Raw genomic sequence first — 6,861 nt, 5'->3', positions numbered from 1 at the left:
TAATACCAACTGGACGAAACACTTAAATATCATAAACAGACAAGACTTTGATTAGCATGAAACACAAACACACTATCACATAAACCACTGTTGAAATACACTGTTCTAGTGTTTGCTGATGGTAATATCATTCATGTTTCGAAAGACTTCTCTTTTCCATTTTTCTGTGTCACATGATCCTTCAGAAATCATTCTAATATGCTGATTTGCCTATTTATTGAATACAGTAGATCAGAATAGTTTTATTCTATTCTAGTATGGATATCTTCATGTGTATTTGGAACTTCTGAATAGCGAATTGCACAGAACTAGTGATAGACGACAAGATCCTGGAACAAAATTTGTATTTGTATAGGAAAGTGTAATGTGTGTGTCTGTTCAATACCGCAGGGGGTTTTCTTTGCTTCTTACTCACCACCATGGTAAAAATTTTAAACAAACACATTGTCCTACGGGACCACCGTGAAAGCAGGTCAGACCTATCAGATGGAAAGACCACAGAGAATCTCTTTGTGTCAAACACAAACACAGTTACCCAAGAGCATACCACAGATTTCTAGTGTTTACATGAATTGTGATGACATTATAGAGTTAACCTTATGTTTTCCAATATTAAAGTATTTTTTGCACATAAAAAACGGGAAGTAAAGCTGTCTGTTGTGACGGAGGAGGAATTATGAGATTGTTATGTTTATTTTAATGCTTTATTCAACCAGCCTTTAATCGTGTGTCGGGGAAATTGGTAATAGATCAGGAATGTGAATGAAGATGAGATTAGGACTCTTCCTTTCATTATAGACAGACACGGGAGAGTTTAAGTGTTTATAATTTTCGCAGGCTGTGAACTGAATTCCTTTCCTCTTGCGCGCGCCTGGACCTCCTTCCCGCGTAAACGCTCCCGTCAATCAAAGCGGAGATAAATGGCGCTCTGGTTTCTGCGCCGTTTTGATGTTGTTCTGTTTCAAGCGGACCGTGTGAGTGTGTGCGGGCGTTTCGGCATGTGTCTCCATCTGTCAAACTCGGTGTTTATCCGAGGCTTCTGTCTCTTTGTGAGTCGACCGCAGCACGTGTGATTCAGATCCGTGAGTCATGTAAAAGCATCGTTGCTGCGGTCACTTCAGCAATCTGTCCTCCGGAGAAAGAAGAGCCACAGGCAGGGCGCTTGGGGGTCTGAGGTGGGCGAAGGGGGTGATTGCTAACTGAACTTTCTCTTATTTCAGATTTAAGAATGGTCAGCTTTGAGTCAGACTAAAAAATTAAATAAAAATTAATAAATAATCAGCGAGGCGTGCTGCACTCCAAGTGAGCGACATAACAAAACCGATTCACGAAGCTGTTTACAGTGCACGTCCCATTACATTTATGAGGTAAAATTAGTAGGCTATATAAAATATTTTATTTCTAACCAAATAAATAGATCTTTGATTAATGTATATGTTGTAATTAGCAGTTTCTAAGGTATAGGAAAATATTATGCTATATATGCACTGTTGATGGCGAGTAGTTAAACTGAATACAGTGTGTCGAGTCACTTTCTACATGGTACAGTTATATAACATTATTCCACTTATGAAACTATGTTTAACATGATAGCTAACATGGAACATTTTCAGAGCGTTGGCTAAGATTCTGGCAATGCTCTCCTCAAGTTACTAACATATAATCTTATTGTAATGTTAATGGGATTTTTCCTTTTTGTGAAAGGAAAACCTAGCATTTGGAAAACGCTCTCCAAAGTGGATACATTTGAAAATACCATTTTCATGTTGTAGTGTGGACTGTGAAAATGGAGGCTTTTGGAAACGATGACACACGTTTAGTAATGTGATACATATTGTACCTATAGATAACTATATGTCTTTTGGAAAACGCTCGAAAACACTAGTTAAACATTTCTACTTTTTCAGAACATTCCGAGAACATTCAATAGTTCCTATAATGTTTGCAAACGGAATATTGCAAAACTAAAAGTTTGTATTACCAAGAGAACACATATCTTTTAGCATCGGATTTAAAAAACGTATGTTGAGCATTTCGAGAGCTAGGATTTACCCAAATCAGCACATGCTCCCAAATTAACAGTCCCATCAACCAGTCAGCTTTCTTTGGAACTGAGATTGGTGTCTTTCTCAGGTAAACAATTTTGTGTTCCTGCTCAATCATCTGAAGTAAAAACAAAAGAGAAAGTAGAGAAAAGAGTCATAATGGGAAAGTGAAAACAGATGGATGAACAGTTTTCAGACAGCTGAGATTCAGCAGTGCTGGAGCATTCTGGGAAATGGACATGTGAGTGTGTGTTTGTGTGTGTGTGTGTGTGTGTGTGTGTTCATTTTCTTCTCCCCCATGTGGATCAATAGCAATCTGAAGGCAATTACACACACAGATATTGCTTTTGAGCAGATCTCTGATTGTATAGAGCAGCTGCAGTGCGTCTGTAATGAAGTGGAAATGTAAGGCACACTCGTCCATGACTCACTCAAATGCACTGTAGGAAAACCTCACCACACCAGAGGAAGTTGTGTGTGTATTTTTGTGTGTTTGAGTGTGTGTGTGTGTCGGTTGCAGCTGTGCATTTAGTTTTTCAATAAATAACTGTGGCGCTGTTCCTCCTGCAGTTAACGGAACAGATTACTGTAATATGTGCTGTGCTTTTGGCTGCTTTTGAATTTATTTTACTGGAATGGCAATAAAGCAGCCTGGTTTCCGTCATTAGCTCAGGATGTGCTGTGGTTTGAATTCAGAGATGGCGTTTAGATGATTACGGGCACAACAGAGAAATAAGCGCTCGTGTCTGTCGGACAGCCAATAGCTGGATGGGGTTTGTGTTGATCCCTCTCATTTGCAACATGAAGTGACAAGAGATAAAAGTTTGTGTTATTTGTCTCATCGAGCTGTGACTGTGCTGATCAACAGCATGATGTCTCCACTTGGGATGTGTTTCAGTTTCAGGAGTAAGCAGCAAAAGAAGAAGAAGAACAGTCTCTGTTTCAGTTTGTTAATGTGAAATTGAAATGAAATTCACTGAATCTATCATTCTATCATTCTGTCCGTTCATCCATCCATTCATCCACCATTTATCCATCCATCTATCTGTCCATCCATCTGTTATCCATCTATTCATCCATCCATTATTTACCCATCCATTATGTATATACATTAATCTATCCTATTCATACATCAGTTTATCCATCTGTCCCTTTTATCCATCCATCTGTCCATTTGTCCATCTATCCATCCTTTCGTCGAACCACCTGTCATTTAACCATCATCCATCCATCCATCCATTTGTTCATCTTCCATACATCCATCCATCCATCTGTCTATCAGCCATCCATCCATTCATCACTATCCATGCATCCATCCATCTGTCTACCCATCCATCTTTCCATCCGTCCATTCATTCATCCATTATCTGTGTATCCATCCATCCGTCTGTCCGTCCATAATTCATCCATCCATTCTTTATCTATGTATGCATTTATCCATTCATTTATTCATCTATTATCTGTGTATCCATTCATCCATCATTCATTCATCCATCCATCCATCCATTATCTGTGTATCCATTCATCCATCATTCATCCATCCATTATCTGTGTATCCATTCATCCATCATTCATCCATCCATCCATCCATCCGTCCATTATCTGTGTATCCATCCATCCATCCATCCATCCATCCATCATTCTTTCCTCCATCCATCCATTATCTGTGTATCCATTCATCCATCACTCATCCATCCATCCATCCATCCATTATCTGTGTATCCATCCATTCATCCATCATTCATTCATCCATCCATCCATCCATTATCTGTGTATCCATCCAGCCATCATTCATTCATTCATTCATTCATTTATCCATCCATCATTTGTGTATCTATCCATCCATCATTCATCCATCCATTCATTATCTGTGTATCCATCCATCCATCCATCATTCATTCATCCATCCACCCATCCATTATCTGTGTATCGATCCATCCATCCATCCATCCATCATTCACTCATCCATCCATCCATTATCTGTGTATCCATCCATCATTCATTCATCCAACCATCCATTATCTGTGTATCCATTCATCCATCATTCATTCATCCTTCCATCAATTGTCTTTGTATCCATCCATCCATCATTCATTCATCCAACCATCCATCCATTATCTGTGTATCCATCCATCCATCCATCCATCCATCTGTCCAGTTCTGTTTCATTCAGTATGTTTCAGTTTTGCTGTGGTTCAGTTTGTGCTGATGGTTCAAAAATCACTCAGCTCAGCGCTTTGAGCACCAGCGTTTAGCAGCACATGATCAGGATGAATCACGTGTTGATGTTTGCGCGTGTCCAGTGTGTCTGTGACCCACGGTGACCTGAGCACAACGCGGCTTCAGTCTGAGTGCTGGGTGGGTCGCGTGTGGGCTCTGACCTCATAAAGTGCACGTGATAAGCGGCTCTCTAATTGGCACTTGTGGCTTGTGTGGTTTGCACGCTGACCGAATTTGTTACACAACAACAACACCAGCCGCAAATATGCCATAAAAGAGAGAAATAATGAGGCTTTGATGGTTTCAGCAGACGTATGCTCCTGAAATAGGACCAGCTCCAGAGAGAGCCGTTCTTGGCTGTGTGGCTTTTAGTTTTCGGTAAATGCATTTTTAAGAGGGTCTGCTCCCACAGCCATCTGAGGACGTGGAGACTAAAACAACAGAAACAAAGATAAGATGTGTATAGCACCTACGCATGAAGGAAATCACTGACGGAGCGTTTGAAGGACAGGAATGCGTAACGTTCAGTGTGAGCGTGTGGAGAGAAATCAAGTAGAAATACAGTAAATTCAGTGTTTCTGAAACACAACTACACCTGTCTGTTTGTGAATCTCATTGGTCAACAGATGCCTTTTAGAGCGCTGATCATCTTTCAGTATACCTGGACTGAAACTGATGAATTTGAAATTCATGAAATTCAAGGTTTTTTTTACTGGTTTGTAAAAACATATGTTATAGCCTTTTTAGGTTGTGTCAGGTTAAACGGTTATTTATTTTTAAACTTTTGAAGAACTCATGTAGCTCAAACCTTGAACTCAGAGTAAGTTATAAAAAAACGTATCAAATGCATAAATATTAAACATAAGTATGTCGCAAAAAAATAAAATTTTACTTTAATTCAGTTTTTATTTCTTTACTTTTTATTCAAAATCGTTTATTACAATCAAACTTGATTTTTTTATTCTATATTTAAATATCACATAGATAGCTAAGTTAATCTTTTTATAAAAAAACATTTATTTTCAGTAAATGTAATAATAGAAATTTAATAAATGTATTTATATATTAAGTTTATTATTTTATTTACAAGTTTATTTTTTAGTTTGTAAATCAAAATTGATTTATATATTTTAATCACAATCCATCCATCAGTTAGGATGGTAGTTTCATCTTATTTTAATTAATTAGTTATTTTTAAATCTTTAAATTGTACTTTTAAATTATTTTTTTAATTCAACTTATATGTATTCATCTTTTTGTCAAATTTCATGTTATTTTTTATCAAATGGAATTAGCTAGCGTAATCTTATATTTGGCATTTTTAAAGGAGAAGCACATTGCAAAACACCATGCACTAAGACCTGCATTAAAAGGTTTTCACAAGAAGAAGATGTGTAAATTGTTCTTTTTTTCCTTAAGTTGTAACCTTCAGAAGCTACATAGGATGTTTTCACAATTTTTGCAGAGAAGCAAAAACTACCACATCTTTCTTGTTTTCATTTTAAATGATCAATGTACAACATGTGAGGTGCATGTAAAAGTATGTCCTAATCTGTATGTACGGTCAGAACTCACGTCCGTGTTAATGTACTGTACTTGTTTAGAGTCTCCCTGTCCTGACATGCTCATATTCCATCAGATAAAGCCCAGATTATGAAACGTCTAAATATAGAAGCACTTACAGTGCTATCAAATGTGTGTGTATGTGTGTGGAGTGCTTTGCTACAGTAACTAGACCAGAGCAGGTGCAGACCTACACTTACACACAAACACACACATTAAAAACAACATGTGTGTTTGAAAGTCACTGAACCGCTGAGAAAGTGCTTCAGCCTCGATTGTGAACATGACAGGGCAGAGCGAGAGAGAGAGAGACAGGCTTTGAAACAGAAAAACTGATGACTCACCAAGCTTCCCAAAACCCCCCTCCTCCCTTCCCGCCTTACGGGAAACGGAATGTTTTGCTTTTTTTCCCTCTCGCTCCTTCACAGGGAGAAAAGCTCTTTTGACAGGCGTCGGGGTCATGCGCTGGCCGAGTGTTTGTGTGCAGGACCATCGTCTCTCTGACACTGCGGGGGTCTGGGGCCATTAACTGTGAAGGATAGTGATGTGTGTGTGTGTGTGCATTGCTCACTTCAGGGGTTTCAATCTTTTAGATGCCACAGACCCTCTAAAAAGTTAATTACTTTGAACTGTAACAATTTATACTGTGAAAAATAATATTATTTGTGATATATGGGACCCTGGAGCACAAAATAATATTAACCGTTAGCACAGGTATATTTGTAGCAATAGCCAACAATACATTGTATTGGTCAAAAATATTGATTTTTTCTTTTATGCCAAAAACATAAGGATATTAAGGAAAGATCATGTTCCATGAAGATATTTAGTTAACTTCTTACCATAAATATATAAAAACTTTATTTTTAATTAGTATTATGCATTGCCAAGGACATCAATTGGACAATTTATGCAATGTTCTCAATATTTAGATTTGGGGTTTTTTTTGTATCCTAGATTCCAGATTTTCAAATAGTTGTATCTCAGCCAAATATTGTATTGTCCTAACAAACCATACATCAATGAAAACTTA

The sequence above is a fragment of the Carassius auratus genome, linkage group LG28B, assembly GCF_003368295.1.
Source record: "Carassius auratus strain Wakin linkage group LG28B, ASM336829v1, whole genome shotgun sequence".
NCBI classification, from domain to species: Eukaryota; Metazoa; Chordata; class Actinopteri; order Cypriniformes; family Cyprinidae; genus Carassius; species Carassius auratus.
The sequence above is the reverse complement of the archived record's forward strand: the minus strand, read 5'-3'. Positions refer to the sequence as shown.